Source organism: Genypterus blacodes, unplaced genomic scaffold (genome assembly GCF_046128005.1).
Source record: "Genypterus blacodes isolate CSIRO-AG114 ecotype Tasmania unplaced genomic scaffold, CSIRO-AGI_Gbla_v1 ptg000076l_1, whole genome shotgun sequence".
Taxonomy (NCBI): domain Eukaryota; kingdom Metazoa; phylum Chordata; class Actinopteri; order Ophidiiformes; family Ophidiidae; genus Genypterus; species Genypterus blacodes.
Window position 1 is genome coordinate 2,160,001 of NW_027466885.1, and position 21,540 is coordinate 2,181,540.

The 21,540-nt window shown below is 46.1% G+C and overlaps 1 protein-coding gene across 3 annotated transcripts in view; it reads right to left on the reverse strand.

The window, feature by feature from the left end:
• The window catches only part of rreb1a (ras responsive element binding protein 1a), a 47,425-nt gene that overhangs the window by 23,019 nt on the left and 2,866 nt on the right, over window positions 1-21,540 (reverse strand). Inside the window, exon 2 of one of the 3 annotated variants that reach the window (XM_076157951.1) lies at window positions 3,528-3,633. The exons of the other annotated variants lie outside the window; for them this stretch is intronic. The gene's annotated coding sequence lies outside the window, so the exon portion shown is untranslated. The remainder of the gene's footprint in view (window positions 1-3,527; window positions 3,634-21,540) is intronic. 3 annotated transcript variants of the gene reach the window in all.

The following is a 21,540-nucleotide window of genomic DNA, read 5'->3' on the forward strand; positions in this document are numbered from 1 at the left end:
ATAGTTTACGTCAGACAAGAGTTCACAGTCTGTTGAGTCATGGTGGAGCATTTGAACTATCTTGTCTGTGGTCAATGACACAGGGGACTGATCACTGTGACGGCACCGACGTGTTCAATGACATATTTACTTTGGACAGATAAACTAAAGACTTTGAGCACATTACAGGCTTTTGCGTTGGTACCTTTACATTACAGTTATGGAGGGGGGCATTTTTCTCTACCTTACTTGCATTTTTATGGGCCAAATGTAGACCACAGGGACGATTCTGCCTTTTTACCTGTGGTTACCTCCTACACTGGCTTGGTGCTTTCGCTGGCTGGCGAATAGCGTCAGCAGCTGAACCAGCCGGCTAGCATCCTTTAAAGCCACAGTAAGGTCCGGCAGAGAGCCAAAGGCAAACTGACAAAAGTGACACCTGCTGAAGAAAGCAAACAGCCTGCAGGACTCGTCCTCCGCTCCCATCTCTCTGTCTCCATTTATATCGCTCTTTTTTAGCAAGGGGGCGTGTGTGTGTGTGTGTGCATGTGTGTGTGTGTGTGTGTGTCCTCCCTGTGGTGTCAGCTAACAGTCTGTGTTTGGTAGTAGAGACTTGAGAGTTAAGAGAAGGATGGAAGGATGTATGGAGAGAGAGAGAGAGGAGTGGGGGGAGGGATGGAGGATCCGGTGACCATATGTTGGCTATTTATTACCTCCTTTAACTGTTGCTCCCTGGTTCTCTCTCTCTCTCTCTCTCGCTCGCTCTCTTCATCCATCCATCTCTCTCTCTCTCCACCTCATTCAAACGGTTAAACACACACAACACGCCCTGAAGACTCACACAGAGAAATCCAGGGACAAATCAACATTCCTGTGGACTCCCATAGTGTTAAACAGACTCTAGATGGCGCTGTTTGTAACACGCCGAGTGTTTGGTTTTTATTCAAAATGTCTTCTCTGTGGACTTTATACGACGGCAGTGCCACACAGCCCCATGTGCAGCTTGTGCTTCAGTGTCACTGGTCACATGTTTAATCTGTTAACCCTTAGAGAAATGGCAGAGGGGTTTTATTTTGAAGGGCTGACTCCTCTGTGAGTGCTCCAGCTTTGCAGATGAAAAGTTGTTTTCAGTGATTGATGAAGGAGGGCTAAACAACAACTACAAACTACAGAAGAGCTCACACAAGGATTTGGTTCTTTACTTAAACTTAGCTCACAAAGTTAGCTTGCAAAAGGAGTTTTGTTTGAAAGTGTTTACAAAGTAAATATCACGTCACTGCCATTCTTCTGTCAAACACAATGGAGCAACTTTGTAAAGACACCACGTTGTTTTGAACGTGTAAACCATCGCAGAAAAGTACCAACTGACTGCCTCTGAAGCTAGTTAGGCTAACTCAGCTAACAGTACCAGCTGCCTCGTACTGCTGAAAGAGCAGGGATGAAGCTAACTGAGCTAGTTAGCAAATGCATGGAAAACCTGAAGGAGTAACACAAATCTCTCTCTCCCTCTCTCGACCACAACAGGAAGCACACACTCATTCCCCGGTCACAAGAGAGTGCTTCATCGCTGCCCTGTGTGAGTGTGTGTGTGTATGTGTGTGTGTGGGGGGGTGGGGGGGTCGTGCGTATGTGCACAAGCGAGCGAGATTAATGACCATCTCTCTCTCTCTCCCTCTCTCCCTCTCACCCTCTAACCCCCATCCTACACTACCATCTCGCACTCAGCTGCCATCACCCATCCTCCACCTCCCCCTTCCTCCGCTCCACTTCGCTCGCTGCAGCGCTCTGTCCAAACTTGTGAACACAGCACTGACAAAACTACACACTTACACACACACACACACACACACACACACACCGCCCTGTCCTCTCACTTCTCCATCCTTACTGCATTACAAGTGTGCATGCACAATTTTACCGAGGTAAACGTGTTCCAGCAGTAAAACTCTAACCAAGTCAAATAGAGGAAATGAAGGAATGGAAAGAAGAAAAGAGAGGAAATGCCTGGAAAAAGTTAAGAAACTAACAAAGTGGGACTTTGAGGATGAAAGAACTTCTACTACCACTACTTGTGGTACTACAGAGTATGAGTATGTGTGAGTATGTGTGTGTATGAGAGTGTTCATCCTCTCTTTTTTCTCTCTCTGCCACTCCTCTCTTGCATCATCTTGTCTTTCGATCTCTTCCCTGCCCCTTGTCTATGTACCAAACTCTAGCCTGGTTACAGATTGACCGACGTGTGTTTTTGCACGGTGATACACACGCACGCAGAGAGAGAGAGAGGGAGAGAGAGAGGGAGAGAGAGAGAGAAGAGCGGAGTTTAGACCCGATGTGATAAAGTGTTGAGATAGCATCGACGATGTGTCAGAGAGACAGCGAGCGAGAGAGACAGAGAGAGAGGGAGAGAGAGAGCAGAGGGAGGGGTGTGGCTCAGCCAACCACAGAACAGCTTCAGACTATGGAAAATGTCTGCCTCTCCTCAGCCAATCAGAGAGGGATTCCTCCTCTCTCTCAGATGAGCAAACACACACACACACACACATATGCACCCATGCACAGAGAGTTTGGAGGAATGTGTATAAAAGAAAGGACAAGATATCTAGAACATTTCAACTTAAACAGTGCAGCAGAATTTGAAAGATAACTCAATGGGTTGATTGATAAGTTCTGAGCCAGCCAAAGAGAGCTCCCATTTTCTTCCATCATCTCCATAGCTGGTATAAGAGAATAAAACATTTTGACGTCATATATTACAATTTTCTCACGCAGAATTAAAGAATTCTGCATTTTACTTCATCTTGAATAGAAATAAGGCTTCAAGGAACAACGCGGCTCAAAACATGCCAGTCAGTCACCCATAAGCATCGAAAAAGCTTCAATAAAATGTTGGGAAAAGCAGATAGAGATTATAAACACTGTGGAAAGACTTGTTGTGGACTTTGAATGGCACATGGGAGAGAGAAGCGGCGTGTGAGGCGGATGGAAGAGGGAGATGATGCAAAGATGCAGAGATGCTCGAAAATAACGAAGAGGCAAAAAAATGGGGTGAAGGATCGCAATGGGGGGGGGGGGGGGGGCAGGGGGGGATTGATCTGACACTGCCATGCTGCTGGACCATAGGGAGGCGTGGGAGAGAAGGGATATGATGGAGAGCAGGGAGTGAGTGAGGAAGAGCGGAAAGAAGGGGCGCAACAAGTCGGAAAGCAAGTGGTGAAAAGAAAACGAGAGAGAGAGAGGGAGGGATGGAGAGTGAGTGAGAGATAGAGAGAGATAGATAGATAAATTGAGAAAGAGAGAGAGAGAAAGAGGGATCGAGATAGATAGAGCAAGATAGAGAGAGAGATAGAGCGAGTGAGAGAGAGAGATAGTGAGAGATAGAGAAATAGACAGATAAATTGAGAAAGAGAAAGAGAGAGAGAGAAAGAGAGATATAAACAAAGAGAGAGAGATAGAGCAAGATAGAGAGAGAGAGAGAGAGAGGGAGATACGCGACAGTCGGCAGCATGGGATGGCGGCTGGATGGATACAGGAGGGAGTTGCATATTTACCCGTCCTTTGCGTAAACTTGTTCGCTCGTGTCTCAGGGTGGGGCGGGGCGGGGCGGAGAGGGGCGGGGTTTGTTGTGAGACTGTGTGACTGCGACCACTGCTCACACTGCAGGGGGGAGAGCACAGAGAGACAGTCAGTGACGCACACAAAACAACTGTAAACAACTGTACACGGAACACGAACACACATTTCTTGCAGGAGCAAAAATACAAATGCGCACAAACACAGCGGTACATACACACACACACAAAAGAAGGCAAAACAACCGCCCCCCCCCCCGAATCCACTGTAAAGCTCACAATACAGTATTAGAGACAGAAATCACTTCTATTCTTCCATCCTTACCACTCGTGGGGCATGTAAGTGCATCCTGAGGGGGGCGACAGAGTAAAGCCTGTTTGTAACTAAAGGGTTTATGCTTAACATGTGGGTTAAGACTTACAATCTACTTCACTGAAACAAACTATGGTGGGATGAAGATAGCTGTTACCAAACTTGTCAAAGAGTGCATCTCACAGACCAAACTCTAACTGCCTGTCTGAGAGCACTGAGGTCAGTGGACTCAGTGTGTGTGTGTGTGTGCGTCTGTGTACTAATGTTCATGTTCTGACATAATCACCAGGTTGAGATAAGAAGTCTGCGCAGAACACACAGAAACAGGAGCTGAACACGGAGTCACATGACGCCGATAGACCCCAAAATGATGACGAGTGATGAGTGATGAGTGCGGTGTGGGTAAAGCAAGAGATGATACATGCTACATCTGTACATCTGTGGAGGCATCTAAGACAAAGGGAGATGAAAAGACTTGTAGATTTGACTTTAAATGGAAAAAATTGACAGTCCAAACCCATACCAACACAGTTTAACTAATTCATTAAACAACAGAAACTGAAAGACCCTCTCAGACCCTTTACTTAGTACCCGGTTGAGGCACCTTTGACAGCCTTGCCTACATCGCTCCAGAGAGAGACTACAAAGAGTAGCAGTTGAGGCAACGGCAGGGCAGAATCGGACTTAGGTGAGCGAATGACAGCATGGAGATCCTGATGCAGAGGGGATGAGCACGGGTGGGGGGGGGGGGCACAAAGAGGATAATCCACTGTGGCTGCTGTCAGCGAGGCCAGACTGAGGTAAGGCAGAGGGATGGATGGTGGCTGTATTTATGGATGGATGGATGGATGGGAGGAGGAGGGAAAAGAGAGGGGGAAGATTAAGAGCTTATGGGGTTGGCAAGACTAATTAGGAGGCAACAGAGGATGGACAGAGAGGGGAGGAAGAGGAGAGGAGGTGGAAAGACACTTAAGTCTCAACGTATTGTGTCAAGTGAATGAGTTGCATCACTAAATACATTCTCCACCATCAAATCTAGCAATACTTCCTCTAAGTGATCAATAATTACTGACATGGTGGAACAAAACAACAAAGTATTAAAAGTGTCTGTATCCAGATCTGGATCTCCCTCAAGCTTAAGCAACTCTTCCCAACACTCCAGCTACAACAAATGGCTTTAATCAGAGTCAAATGTGTGTGTAAAAAGAACCCGATGGCTGGAGGTTACACATTACAGTCGCTGTAGCGCCGAGGTCACTGAGGACAGGTTGGGTCTGTCAGCGTTTACTGCCAGACTCCACATCATCAACCGGATCTAAGACTAAATGAAGTCATATTCACCAGAGCGGACATTTATTCCTGAACATCCTCAACACGAGTACTTACGTAGTAACCGGGCAGATTACATCAAAACTAAATATGCTGAGTCAGAATGTTGGATCCAAAATGTCCGCCCTGTTTCACCTCGATTAAAAACAACAACAACTTTAAGAGATCATCTACCGAGTTTATTGATTTGTCTCTACACAACCGCAGTTCCACAGCAGTAGAACTAAAAAGGTTTGCCTACTTTTACACAGGGTGTGTGTTCCATGTACCTGTGTTGTGGAGGAGTACGTGAGTTCTTTAGGAACACTTCAGTGAGAATGGTGGCTCAGAACAGTAGAAGTTTGAGGATGAAAAGATGCTTCCAACTGTGAAAGCAGCCAGCAGCAACACAGACGGTAAAAATAACTTGCAGAGCAGGACCAGGAATGTGTGTGTGTGTGTGTGTGTGTGTGTGTGTGTGTGTGTTTAAGAATGCTGCTCTGCTTTTGGTTGACAGGCACGAACAAGTGCAGAGGGCCTGAAGGAGAAGAGGAGAGCCGAGAGGAGTCTGGTGGAAAGGAGGAGAGAGGAGGAGGAGGAGGTGGAGGAAGGATTTACGAGCGGAGGAGAGAAGAGTAGAGCCTCGCAACGGGAGGAGGCGTGGCAGAAGGAAAAAGGGGAGGAGTAAAGAAGCAGAGAACTTGAGGGGGTACAGAAGGGGAGGGGGGGCGAAAGGCTGGTGGAGAGGAGAAAGGGGGATAGAGTGATACAGTGGAGAGGAGATAAGGAAGAAAGGAGGCTTCAGGCAATACACAAGACTTTAGGGAGACATGAGAGTGGAGACTTTAAGAAGAGAAGGGTCTGAGTCCTGAAGAGAAAAGGGAGAGGAAGAGAGGAGAAAAGGCAGGATGGCGTGACTAAAGTAAAGGAGGAGGGCGGAGCAATAAAATGAGAAATAAATGAATGAAAGGGAGAGAGAGAGAGAGAGAGAGAGAGAGAGAGAGAGAGAGAGAATGAGAGAGAGAAAAATCTAGTCAGACGAGATGAGCAACTTCACTGTTGATCCTGCAGCCGCTCACTAAACTCTGCTCTGATTGGCCGAAAGACAGCCGCCCTATAGGTAACCTTGCAGCTGACTGGCTGTTGATACTCCAGGACTGCCTGTCTTCTGCCTCAAGGACATCACCACCCCCCTACCCCAACACACACACACACACTCCTCTGTCTCATTCTTAAGTGTGAGCATCCTTCTCAACTGTTTAACTCACAGGGAAATGCATGCAAACACACACACAGACACACACAGTAGATGTGCTGGTACATGCAGTTATTGGTTCACTCTGTGACGAGTCGGTTCATGTGTGTCAGATTGGAGTTCCTCAGATCTTCAGAAGAAAAAAAACACGTTTTACCTCCAGCAAAGAGAAAATCTATTCCATTAAATATACCTTAATGGCATGAGGACCCTTACATCACACTGAAATGCCTTTAAACATCCATATATGCTTCAGGACGTCTTGACGGACAGGAATGTTCCCCTATGGCCTCTAGATACTTTATGATACCTTACAGTAAACTTACTACCTTTCTGTTGCTCTTAAGATGCCTTAAAATGTTCCCTAGATACCTGAGCAAGCCAGTATAAAGCTTGTTAATATCCTCAAGATACCTTAGGATCAAATGCTCTTATTAAATGTACCCAATGATACCCTAGAGTAGCTTTAGATGATTAAAAATACCCTTAAAATGCTCACAAATGCTTAATGATGCCTTGTAATGCCAACAGGGTGAACCTCTTACAGTATTTGATGCTCGTATATTTGAGGCATCCCTTAAAGATGACTTTCAAAAAAACCCTTAAACACATCATGTCAAAGAGTGAGAGGGAAGCCAAGAGCTCCTTAACGTGACGACGCTGGTTCTGTCCGTCATGACTCAGCAGTACCGCTTCCTTTATTTCGCTGTTGGGCCAATTCCTCATATTATCATGGGAAAGACCAAAATGAACAGCATGCAGAAATTGAAGTCATCTGACTTTCTGCAATCCAGACCCAAACTGAATCTCATTTCCTCTCTTCCTCTTCTGATTGAATTTGTTTTCCCTCTTCTTTACAGCTACAGCAGTATTGGTGGTTAGGGGGAAGAAGTCAGTGGGGGGGGGGGGGGGGCATGTCAACGTGCTGAGCAGCTGTCACACACACACAGACACACATACACACACACACACAAACAGGTGTTGGAGACAGCCAATGACCTCTGCTCTCTCCTCTGTAAGACCTCTATTCATTCACACCCAGCTAACAGATGCTAACCTGACTACACTGAGATGCTGTGTGTGTGTGTATGTGTGCGCGTGTGTGTGTGTGACATCCAGCCACTTATGTTTCTCCCCGTCTCTGTTGCACTAGCGCTTAATCCATTTGCAAAGTCACCAGATGCTAACCTGGCATGAAGGCAAGAAACGGCGTGCATGAACGCTTGTACACGTGCGTGCATGTGTGCGTGTGTGTGTGTGTGTGTGTGTGTGTGTGTGTGTGTGTGTGTGTGTGTGTGTGTGTGTGTGTGTGTGTGTGTGTGTGAGATGATTACTTTCTGAAGTAGCATTTAATCATTAAGGAGATGCTAACCAGGCTAAATCCACAGATTGATGCTCACACACTCGCCTGCTCACAGGTATATCAGGCTATTGATCCGTTCATCTTTTCAAACTATTGGCAACTTGCTGCAGATTGCCTCATTCGTTGTCTCACAGAATGTCAGCACAAAAACTCATCTCTCCTCTACTCCTTTATAATCAACCTCTCCATCCCTGCATCACTCAAACCAGCCTCCTCCTCCTCCTCTTCCTCGCTCCATCATCCTCCAACATTTGGCCATAAGCGCAACAAGCGACACATTCATAGCCCATAAATCCACACACACACAAACAGCTGGCACACACACTGCCTGTGTATCTGCTAACACAACTGTGTGTGCGTTTGTGTGAGTGTGTGTGTAGGCGAGGCTAATGAACCCGCACAATCCGAAACACACACTCCACATATTTGCAGGCTGACAGATACCGCTGTGTGTCAGGGAAAAGAGGGAGGGAAACACACACGTACGCGCACAGACACACACACACATACACACACACGCACGCACGCACAGCTGGCCACATCCATAACACTGTCCACCGCTTTACCAGGCTGCTATTATCCATCTCTCTCTTTTTTAGTCCTATCAGAGGAGCGTGTGTTCAGTCAAGCGACACTGCAGCTCAGCACAGAGGAACCGGCCTCTGCTGAGGGGGGGGCCGGCAACAGCATCACCCTATTGTAGTTGGTATCCTTGGCGATATTTGGTGGTATTTGGTGCCTCTCCATCACCACGTTGTAGGAACACATCCCAACGACTCTCTATAAGTTTACGTGTATGTTTAAACGTCGATTAAAACTGGATGAAGGCATTTAAGCACGAATCATAACAACTGACTGAGAACAAAAGTTAGAAAATGACACCAGGTCATCTAGATAATCTTCTACACCGAGTTGCGAGTGTAAACAATAACAGGATCGGGACCTCCTGCAATCTGTAATCTACCATGTTGGGCTGTAGACCTTCAAACGCAATGGCGACAATCAGTACATTAACATGCCATTTAGATCTTTATCATACCACATTAACGCCCCGACATGGATGTGACACATTTCAAGTTGAGCCCGAGAGGCTTGGTATGGTTGAAAACTTTTGGAACGAGGGATTTAGAGTCATTCCGTGTTGATTAACTGGAATTCTTCCTTAATCTGGTTTTCATTAGTGATGAATCGGCAGCAGTGAGTGACAGCGGCCTGCAGGGGTTTGCAGATGATGATTGGCCGCCTGTCTGAGAGAAAAACAACCTCCTCCCTGCTCCTCCTCCTGCTGTTACAACAACAATGATGATGAAACTGGGTGGGACTCCTCCTCCTCCTCCTCCTCTTTTTTCTTTTCTCTCATTCTCTCTCTTTCTGATCGCGCTGTACGCAAAGTACACCCGCACAAGTCTTTCATCACTAGAGGATGAGTGTGTGCGAGTGTGTGTGCTGACTAAGTCCAGAGCTCAAACCGGCTTTGGCGTGTATGAGCTTGCTGAGAGGCCTGAAGGCGAGAGAGAGAGAGAGACACACACACACACTTTTACTAATGATGGAGATGAACCAAACTCGTCCCAACTTTGAAAGGAGAGAGGGAGGAATGGAGAAAGACAGAAAAGAGGATGAGGATGGGGAGAAGAAGATAAACAGAAAGAGTGGACAAAGAGACTGTGATGGACAGATCAGAACTAAAAGGAAACAAAGGAGGGGGGTGGACAGAGGGAAGAGAGGGAGAAAAAAGACAAAGATGGGGACGGAAGATGAGGGAAGACTAAAGAGAGAGAGAGAGACAGCAGATAGTGATGGCGGGACAGAGAAGAAATGGGTAAGATGCAGAGACAGGAAGAGGTGAAGAAGAAGAAGAAAGGAAGGACAGAGAGACAGACAGAGGGAGAGAGAGAGAGAGAGACAGCAAGAGAGAGAGACAGCGAGAGAGACATAAGGATGTGGACAGAGAAACTCACCCTCTACTATAATGGCTCTCTTTGTGTGTGTGAGAAGAATACAGCCTTCATGTAGACACACACACACACACATACGTGCACACACACACACACTTTTCTCCCAAAAGGGAGCTACTGAGATTATGTGTGAGTGACTGTGTGAGACTTTCTAAAGTGTGTGTGCGTGTGGAAATGCCCCCCCCCCCACACACACACAGTCATAATTAGATGATGCAGTACAGCTGATGGCCCACTAAAGATGCTCTCTCTCTCTCTGTCCTCCACTTTATATCCCTCCTTTCTTACTTCTCCTCTTCATCTTCTCCATTCTGACCTCTTCTAGTCTTCCTCACCTCTTCCCCCCCCTTTCCTCATCCTGCTCTCTCTCCTTTGACTCTGTGGACTTTCCTTTTTTTCTATCCTTCCTACTTCTTTGCCTCTCCTCCTCCCTCGTCTCTCCGATACAGGCGAAAGTACAAGGCCAAATCTTTGGCCAATCAGAGCCCTCGTCGACTACAACCCTCCCATCATCACAGCGGCTAAGCTCCTCCCCCATTGGACAGCTGTCTTTGTCTGTGAGCACACATGAGGGAGATTAGACCTATAAAACTGCTGCTGTTGCAGAGGAGACTGAAGTTTTTTTCAGTTTCAAAGTTTTCCTCCTTCCTGCCTCATTTCCTTTCCTCCATCTTACCATTTCCTCCCCCTCTTCTTTCCTGCTTCTTCCTTTCTTAGCCTCCTCATTCCTCTCCTCTTTCTCTCCATCCCTCAACTCATTTTTCATCCTAATCTCCCAGCTACTTTCTTTCTATCCTCTCCCCCCCTCTTTTCTTTTACTCTCCTTCCTCTCCTCTCTCCTTCCTACCCTCTTTCCATCCTCTCCTTTTTTTCTCTTTTTCAGATTGCTTCAAGAACCTTGCTGTCATCCACAGAGAAAAAGCATCAGAGGCAGGACTAACAACGCTGGGGTTGTGGGTTCAATTCCCAGTGGGTCACAGATTGACAGAGTGTTTGCTCAAACAGCTTTGATGAGAGAACAGTCACAAGATGGAGCCTGCTGGGTTAAATTTTTGCCCTGAAAAAGTTAGGGTGTGTGTGTGTGTGTCTGTCTGTTTTTACAGCATCCTTAACGCACCGACCAGAGAGCAAAGGGCTGAACACTGCTCAAGATAAAGCAGTTAATATGTTACTGAGGGGTTCTAACACACACACACACACACACACACACAGATAAACTTTGACACAGTCGACCACTAAATGCATCATCATCCTGCTTTTAACCCCTTGTTTCTCTCTTGCCTCTTCTTCTACACACACAGACACACAAACACACCTTTGTCTTCTTCTACTACTTTTGTACGCGCAAACACACACACACACAGAGAGAGAACCCCCTTCCCCCTTTGTACTTATCGTTGCTACAGAGATGCTGAAACAACACTGCCGTATCCTTCACTTCCTGTCTGGAGAGGAAGCAGGAAGCAGCAGGGGGCTCTGCAGGGAAGAGCCGTTCCTCTCCTTCAACCTAACTTACACACTCATGTCTCAGCCACGCCTCACAGGGCCCATTTCTGGAATACTGCCTGCAGTCAATCAGTGGATTTCCATATCCATGCCTGCTGAGCCACGGCCACTTTAGAGCAATCAAGTCACCACACACACACACACACACACACACACACATACACGTGTTCCCTTCAAGAAGGTTTAGAAGAACAAATTGCTGTTACACTGTCACTTTAAATGCTCAAGTCCTGATGTGAACCTAGTGGGCCATACACAGTTACATCATCCATACAAACACACGCATACTGTACATTCATACCTGGCAGAGGGAGAAAGTGAAGTTAGGGAGAAAAAAAGACCTTAACACATGTGAGATTTAAGAGATGGAGGAGTTCCACTGCGTTAAAGAGAGCTGGAGAGGAGAGGAGAAGAAACCAGGATGGAGGTGAAACAGAGCAAACAAAGGAAAACCTAACTGTATAAACTGTGAGACTCCATCTCTGGGTGTGTGTGTGTGTGTTTGTGTGTGTGTGGAGGGCGTGGTGCTAAGGAGGAGGACCAGGTTTCAGCCTGAGTGAAAAGACTCAGAGCCTCTTTGTGCCTCTGTGCCTGAGGGGCAACACACACGCACACACACGCATACATACACACACACACACACACCTACAAATAAACACACAAAGGTGAGTGTGTGTCCCCCACTGAAGCACTTTCCCATGGGAGGGGTTATTGTGTTTTTCACTAAAAGCCAAATGGATTTTGGTGGGAACACCTATAGAAACGCCCCCAATACACACCTTTAACTCAGCCCACCAACACACACACACCGCACCCCCACACACACACGCACATCCCATCTAATCACACTCGTCGTGAAATTAAATTGTTTAACTAGACTTCAGTTTGATGGAGAAAGAACCAAAAAAGGAAAGAAGGAAAGAAAGCAAACAACCCAACGAACAAATACCCAAGTAGCTCCATACTCTACTGAGAGAGAGAGACAGAGAGAGAGAAAGAGGGAGAGAGGGAGAGAAAGAGAGAGAGAGACAGTGATGGAGAGAGATACTCAATCATTGTTCCTCTGCTATCTGCTTTTAGTGGACATTTTGTCTCCAGACTGGGAACAAAAGCAGGAGACAGAGACGCTGTGAACCTTCACACACTTTAAAACACACACACTCACTGATCCACAAGCTTGTAAAGACACACACGGGACACACACACAGGACTGTGATGGTGGGTTTGTATTGGGGTAAGATGTACGATAATGAATGATGTTTTGTTTAGTTTAAATAAACAAATGGTTAAATAGTTATCAATTTATTGCAAGAAACTAACCGTAAATGATCAGTGTGAGGTATTAAGTGATGTTTGGAGGCCGGAGCAGAGACGTGATGTTTCACAGCATCCCGTCAGCCAGCGTGTGTGTTATCATCATCACTGGATGACCGTGTGTGAGGTCAGAGCAAGAGTAACCCGTCATTACCACAGCTGGTGTATGATGATGCTTCTCTCCCTTTGTGTGTGTGTGTGTGACTATTAATCAGCAATGTATTAACACACACACACACACACACACAGTGTGCATTAATGCAACCTAACTGACTCAACTGAATCAAAAATGCCAGAAATATTTTCAAAATAAAAGCACTACTAAACTAGTATTCCAAGTTTTCAATTCCAATGCTGGGAAAATGGAAAACGCTACATCTGAACAGCAAACCTTTAGCGCACACAGTGCGCTTAAGTGTTACACTGGTGTTGTCATAGCTGAACTATTTACACAGTAGCAGCAAGGTCATAGGAATAATCATCTCACAATAAGTCCAACACTAGGAGGTATTAAACGCACATACAAGTACACAAACATTGAGTACAGAGGAGAGACATCACTCCTCTGAGCTCTCACCTCCCCTGCTCTGCTGCTGCTTCACCTCAAACCACACCTCTCCCATCCTGTAATCCCTTCCCCCATTGCCTCTTCTCACACACATACACAAACACACAGGTGAACATGGACATCAGCCTGAAGAAAGAAAAGCGCGTGAAAAAAGTCTGGGGGCATGTTGGTGCTGTGTTCCCCATGACAGTGAGGTGTGTCCTGTGCTTGCAGAACAAACAATGGTACCTTTTCAACCCAGGGAGGGGTGTGTGTGTGTGTGTGTGTGCGCGAGCACATTACTTTGTTAATCTGTGTTCAAGGCTGCCTCTGATGTTGCCTCTGTGTGTAGTTGTGTGTGCGTGCGCGTGTGTGTATGTGTCAGATTAATGGGGATTATACAGGCTGGTCTGTTCACCTCATTCACAGGCTACTTAACAATTTACACACACGCTGGAGCAAACACGTTAACGATGCTTCACAGCAGCCGGAATGATCCAGAAACACAAAAATAAAAACTTTATTTACACCTTTGAGACGCCTTTCCAGTTGATGACTTGTCAAAAGGAAATGCATTGTTTAGTGTATGAATGTAAAATCCCCAAAAACCTTCCAGCTGATATATTCTCCTGGGTTTGTCATATTCTCAAATGTAAATATCTTTCTCCACCTCTGAGATAATTAATACAGAAGATAATCCACTGAACTAATCCAACACCAATAATCCCCCCAAAAGCTTGACATCACTAAACTGTCTAATGAAACAACAGATACAGGATAAAATAGTCCTTTAACCAAGAATAAGATCAAGTGCTTTACACACAGGCAGCATCCCCTGCTGTCTCAGGATACTAAGAGCATTAACATAACTGGCCAATCACACGTCGCCTCCTCCTCCTCATCCTCCACGACCTCACGGGCATCTTTACCCACAGTGCACCGCAGCTGGCGTTGGGAGTAGGAGAGAGGTTAAATCTTAACCCATGCAGCTACTGATGTCAGTTTATGTCCAAACCGGCCAATCAGATGCCTGGATTTGGATCATTCAGGCTTTTTAAGTGCTTTTCTCAGCTTCTTTAACCAAGTCGCCAATATACAGTTAGTCATAGTTTTCGCTGTGCTTGGCAGGGTGTATGAACGTGTGGTGTGTTCATTCCAGCAGACCTGTGCACACACACTTCCACCGCTTAAATGAATGGAGTGGGGTTGTGATTGTGGTCAAATCTCAACCTATCTGTGTTGATTTAACTACCATAAAGTACACTGCTATTTGCGTTCTCCCTCTCTCTCTCTCGCTCTCCCTCTCTCTCTCTCCGCTGACAAAACCGTTTAGTCAGCAAGAGGGGTGAGCAGGAGAGAAGGAGGGAAAACAAGCAGGAGACAGACACACATGGGGAGAGGAGAGACAGAGAGATAGACCAACGCTCGCCGCAGTCTCCACACATAGAACGCTGTGTGCCTGTGTGTGTGTGTGTGTGTGTGTGGGGGGTGCATATGATGAACCATGTGGAGGGGAGCAGGAAGCTTCCACCATTCACAGAGCTGAGGGGAGAGCAGAGGAAACAGCCGATTCTCAACATCCTGATCCAGACTGGACTTCATTGCCTCACAAACATCTACTCCACAAACACTGTTGACGGGCCCAAATGAAGTTCCGTGAGCATGCTGGCAGGCTGATTGGTCCACCTAACGCACAGGCACACACACACACACACACACACGCGTCCTACCAGTGCACAGCTTTTGCCATACCACAGTACCTGGCCTGGCTGGCTTCCTTTCTATGTTTGATGGCTTCCTTTGTGTTGTTCTTACGTTTTCAATGAGTGCCCTTATCTGACTTTGGGACTTGTTGTGCAACAAGGCCGCTGCAACAAAGTAACTCACCTCTAAGATTCAAGTTCACACCACAGATTGTCTCCAAAAACTGCACCCAGTCAGACAAACCCATCCTGAGAGCTCCATTTTGATTGGTCTAGGTCACACGTTGACATGCAGGGTGAATTTTACAACCTCACACACCTGGTTGCGTTTTCAAGGCTCGTGAGCTGATGACTGGACGGCTTCGGTATTTCACGGGCCAATCAGAACAGTGGGACCTTTACAGGGAGGGCACAGAAGTGATACAGCAATAGAAAGTAGAGGTAAACCATCAGTGAAAATAAGGACAATATGTCCCCTTGAAGGTTTTAACTGATTTACAATGACTCCACATTTTCCAACAGTTAACTTGGAGCTGGTGGAATCATTTGTGGACGCTCCGCAGCTGCAGAATGTGAACATCTCTGACACTTGCGTAACTCCTGCCTGTCTGATTATCACGGCTTCATATGGGCCAGAGAGAGAGAGTGACAGAGAGAGGAGCCATTGTTCCTCCACTTCCTCCATCTCCTGATGAGAGGCTGCTTCACTTCCTGTTACTCCGTCTCCTCCTCTTCTCTCCTTCTCCTCCTCTAATCGAGACTTGCAGTACTTGAGTCTGGATATAAAAGTTGGGCCGACACACAGCGAGCATAAACCAACTAAACTACCACCAGATCCCAGATAAGCTTCTGTGAGCATCCTCCTCCACTCTCCTTTCATCTTTTCAGCTCCTCCCAGCAAAGTAACACTCCATTTTCTCCTGCTCTCCTCCCTCCATCCGCTCGTTGGGACATTCTTTAACAGCCGAGCCGCTCGGACTTTGGACTAGCAGTAAATACCGGCTTTATTTGCCACAAGGTGCTAACAGGCTGAAGGTGGCCCTGTGTGTGTGTGTGTGTGTGTGTGTGGGCCTGTGTGTGTGTGTGTGTGTGTGTGTATCAGTCACACACACACACTCCCATGCAGTGGTAGTTAGCTCCAAGCTGCTTATCAGCAAGACAGTCTCACCACACCCAACCCAAAGACTCACACACACACACACACACACACACACACAGGCATCCCATAGAACAGGTCTGGCCTACATATGACTCACTTTCTGTTAGCCAGAAAGCTATAAGGTAAGCATCATGCCTCCCCTCCTCCATTTTCTGTGTGTGTGTGTGTTCAGCCATCCATCGGTGAAATTCACACACACACACCCACACACACAGTTTGATGGAAGGGCTTTGAGAGAACCTTTGTCTCTCCTTGCTGCTTTACTTCTATTTAGCTACACACACACACACACTCACAGCTTAAGGTTTGTACGCAGCCATGTGGAAATTACATGCCGGCTGCACCACACACACAAGTTCTTATCTTCATCATCTCATTGAAAGAATCATGCGGTTCATGTAATTCAGCTCTGAACTTTAGGTCCGAAAAGCAACTTTGGAGGGAAACCCAGCGAATCTAAACCCAGAGCACAAATCTCCTCCGCTGAGCTTTGGACTGAGGTGAACTGTTGCCAAAAACTAAAGTAGTGGACACAAAGACAGACATACTGCTCAGGACAAAGGGTCCCACAAAACCCACGCAAAGAAGCTTCAGGTGAGTCGAGCCCCAGACAGCAGCTGAGTGACTTCACCGCCTCTGTTATGTAAATGGTCCTCAGAAGGACAATGGTCAGGTTGAGGACCGAGTCTTCACTCATCCATTGAGTCCATTGGTTTATCTCCAAACTAGTTCTACAGGGCCATCACATAGATTGCTTGCACCTTTTATTCCAAGTTCTGGGGTGTGCTCTCAGGTGATTGGCATACCAGAAGGTAAGTAACGACCCACGCCGGCCTGATCCAAGCTTTGAATGTAAAGGACCTTTGTCTCATTCATCATAGACATGCAGGAATCAGTGATGTGAAGTGTGGCACCAGATAGAAGATGTATAATATTTACTCCCTGCAGTGTTATTTAGAGTGTATTCGCTGCTATAAAAAGATGGTGGTCTGCATGTGTGTGTGTGTGTGTGTGTGTGTGTGCACCAATATAACTGAGCTGCCTGTCGCCTATATTTAAACCCAGCCAATACGACCACAAGACAGTTCTGGTGGGCTTTTTCTGTGTGCGTGTGTGTGTGCGTGTGCAAAACCAATCCCCCCATTCCCGCAAAAACACACTTGCATGGGAGGAGGCCCATCAGACGACACGCAAAACTCAGTGTGTGTCCTACTTTAGAGCTATTCATCCCACGTCTCAAATTACACTCATACCGTCCCTGTGCATCTCCCGTCCCTCTCCCTCCCTCTCTCTCTCTCTCTCAATAGCCACTCTCAGACCAGGAGTTCTGAACTAAATTACAAACCACTCGACCCGGATCCAGAGCAGAAACACGGTTCCTTGAATGACCTCCTTGTTTGGTTTTCAAGCACTATTAAAGAGATATGGGATTTAATTTCTACTTGCACCTTAACTCCACTGACAACAGGGACACCTAAAGTGATGGAGGAGGTTCTCTGTTCTGTTTTGCAGATTTGTGATGTCCTGATTTTAGAGGAGAGATGAGGAGGGACCTGCTAATGCTAACAGCTGCTGCTTTAATGTGTAATGGGTCTGGCTGGGCTAGGGGGGGGGGGGGGTATTCTGACCAATCAGGGATGCAGAGCTACCACTGAACGTCTTCACATGACATGTCAGTGTGACCAAAGAGAGAAGAGATCAAAAAAGCACCTTCCTAATCTTCCGGCGTGGAAGGAAATGTCTCTGGACGGCCACTGATGAGACAGAGACAAACTGTTTGGACTAGAGGAGGGTGAAGAATAAAAGGGAGGGATTTAAAAAGGTCAAAGACAACACACAAGGTCACAGACAGTGACTCAGCGGGGGATCTCTCCCTCTCACACACACACACACACACAATAGCCCATCCATCACTTCTTTCTTTACCACACTGTTTCTAGTTGCGCTTCTCCTCGTCCCACCTCAGGGAAAGATAACTTTATAATCCCGTTTCCGTGCCCTTAATTCCCACATTGTTCTGTCTCCACCCTGTCCCGCCTCTTCATCCTTCTCCCTCCTCCCGATCTGCTAACACTCCCCTATTACTCATCTAACGTTTTGACCATTATCCCTTTTCTCTCTCACATGAGCCAAATCATTAGTCCCTTGACATTTAACTCTGCCGTTAAGGCTTTAAACAGTTAAAGCCCACTCATCAATTCCAGCTTCCTCTTTTTTTTTTTTTAATCGACAGGAGGTTTTGTTTCACTTTCATACTTTTTGATTAAAGATGCTTATAGGCAAATTATTTCTCTGTGTCGAAACTCATACATAGATGCTCAAAAGAGGAACAAAGTATGAGAGAAGTTTAAGTCCCTTTCGTCTCTTCAGTTGGAGGCTCGTGAGGTTTTACTGTTGAAGTGATGAAACGAGGAGCGGCCGCTTCCTTTGTTTCTGCTGTCGGGGGAAGGAGGCCACGGTGATGAGCCATTTGCTTCGGCTGGAGGTGTAACGGCTCGACTGGCAGCCGCCGTCCCACCCCCCCATCCCCCATCCTCCTCTTCCACACCTCTACGTCTGAACACAAACCCTCCCAATCCTCAGCAACAAACCAGTCTCACACCGTGACTCACTGGCCAAGCAGGCTCTGAGTATACGTGCAGTTTCAGAAGCATCGTGCGTTTAGCTGCTGTTCTGTTCATGCAAAGATGAAAGCAGCTTCTTAAACACATCAGCGCTTTAGATAACTGGTTCATACTGTCATAATAAATCACTTTTACTGCAGCTAGTGTTCGTCAACAGTCCAGTCCAACGTCTCGACTGTTTCTCCTCCACGTGGTGGCACTGTTCACGTTCATCGTTACTCCTTGGACCTCTCTTTTGATTAAGTTCACTTTTGATAAAGTTAGGAGCCGCAACTCAACACCCTGCATTCATAGTGAGTTCTGGATGAGTTACACGCAGCACAAAACAATAAACACAAACTGTGTCTGTGCACTGCAGATTTGAGCGGCTGCTTATGCTTGGGGAGTGTACAGACTTCTGAAAGTATGGCCGCATTGTGGATTTGTAGCCTTGGCATCACCAGTGGGCTCTCATTAGCTCTGAGCTCACTGAAATGGAGTTTTGGTGACAGTGGCGCTTGCTTCATATGAAGTCTCAGCAGAAAGAGTGAAAGTTAAGTCCACCGTGGTGCCACCACCTGGAAGACAAACACTGAGGCTATTTGACTAAGAAGAATAAACTGTTGTTGTGGTTTGGACTCAGACGCACATTTGACTTAAGGCCAGTTCATACTTTTGGCTGCTGCTATGGTCAATAGAGAAATTACAGGGGAAGGTGCTGGTCTCTGATGTTTCCACACTAGCTGCATGACACACCAGGACACACTCGATTTCAGTCGAGTCGTAACCACAGAGCCTGTTTGAGGCCTTCTCTACAGCAACGTGTTTTACCCCAAAACAGACAAGTTTCTCTCCTCCTCCTGCTGCTCCTTCACCTTTCTGAACTGTGTGCTAACTCCTCCTCCTGTCCTGGCAGGCTTGTCGGGGGATGGAACATAATCTTATCTAAAAAAGGCGGGTCTATAAATAGAGGCTGAGCAAAAGGGGTGAGGGAGAGAGAGGAGAGAGAGAGAGAGAGGGAGAATGAGGCTGTCACCTCATCGCCTCATCTGTGGAGCTCCTCTGTGAGTGTGTGTCCGCAAGTGTTTTCCCAAACCCCCACTACACACAATCACAGTCACATGTGGCTGTGTCGTAATCGAGAGTCAGCTTGCTCTGATGCTGCTGGACAGCGTGATGTGGAAGTTAGGCCACACCCACAAACTAACACTGACATTATTTCACTTTTACAATAAATATAAATAATACTTCAGAGTATAATTCATTTCACTTACAGGCCATAACATCGTCAAATGTGAAAAAGAAAAGAAGCTTGTCGGTCACTGCTTGTAATCATCTCTTGCCTATTGAGATTCATCATGTGATTGAAACTTGGGAGAATCAATAGGAGGGTGTGTGTGTCTCTGTGTGTGTGTGTGTGTATGCTAATGGTGTCTAATGTGAGACAACAGCAGTTTCAGTGGGAGGATGAAGAGCTTTTAATTAGCTGCTGCTCTGCGCTCCCTGTGGACACACACACACGCATACACACAGGAAACATACTGATGCTACCCCACATCACTGCATTCTGTTAGTTAATGATACTAATAAGCCAAGACTGATTTAGTTTGCCTCCCTAAATGCTCTTAATCATAATGAAATATGAAACAAATAATGTAAAAAGAAAAAAGAAAAAGTGTTATTCAGAATTATCATTAATTCATTTTAACGGTGATTTTTGTCATTTAAACATTAATTTTGAAATAAAATACACAACTTAATGATTTCCATTAAATTGTAAAATAAAGCGCAAAATGTGAAATGTTTTACAGAATTTTTTTTAATAATGAAAAAACAAAGAATTTGAAACAACTAAAACTGTCTGTCTCCCTCCTCTTTCTTGTTGTTTCACCTGTACTAGCAGAGAAGCCTGCTGCTGTTCATGCTGCATCATGTCTTTACACGACTCTGGCCTGTGTGTGTGCGTGAGTGACTGAGTGGGTGTGTGTGTGTGTATGCGTGTGTCACAGGCTTTAATTCCCACAAAAAGCGTCTCACAATGGAGGATGCCCGATCACACAGGACAGTCTTTGTGTGCGCGTGTGTGCGAGAGAGAGAGAGGGACACATCATCCACTACATCATCGGGCTGTCAGCATTTTTAAAAAGCCAACAGAGAAGATGAAGAGAGAAAATAAGAAGAAGAAACTTTTAATTCTACAATTTTGTCTGTATCGACAACACTGCAAACCAAAAGGCTGATGGGTCAAAGTGAGAGAATTCCTAGACCACTGGCCCAACCCCCCGTAAATACTCTTTACTCCCTCACATACAGAGCATCCCTGTAAAACCATTGACCAAAACTAACATAAGGAATCCACAACATGAAAATATGTGCACACACACTGCAATTCTCCAATTCAACACTATACACTGCAATGCGAAGAAAGTGGAAGGATGAGTTTAAAATTTCGCCTCAGCAGAGAAAGAGGGAGAGGGAGAGGGAGAGGGAGAGGGAGAGGGAGGGAGAGGGAGAGAAAGAGAGCAAGAGAGAGAGAGAGATCAGCGCATGTCGCCGAGGGCCCAGCTCGGCCTCAGTGTTGAATTTCGTAATGGAATGCTAACTGCTCATCCGGATCTCTCCCCTCTCCACTGTCAGGACGAAGAGGGGAGAGAAGAGGAGAGGAGAGGACCAAGCCCCTTGAACGAATAATAGACATCCATCGGGTATCAGGAATATTATTGTAGGATGAAGTAACTACAAACTGACTTCCTTTGAGTACAGGAAGTGTACTCAGTGAATATTACAGTGATAACACGAGACACTAAAGTACCATAAAGCATCAATTACTCACTGTGTTTCTATGGTAACTTTATCATAATCCAACCTGCATTTTTATAAAACATTTAAGTAACATTATTATAGAATTACTACTGGAGTTTAGGAGTAAAACTAGTATAAATGAGATATGAATGAATCGGTAT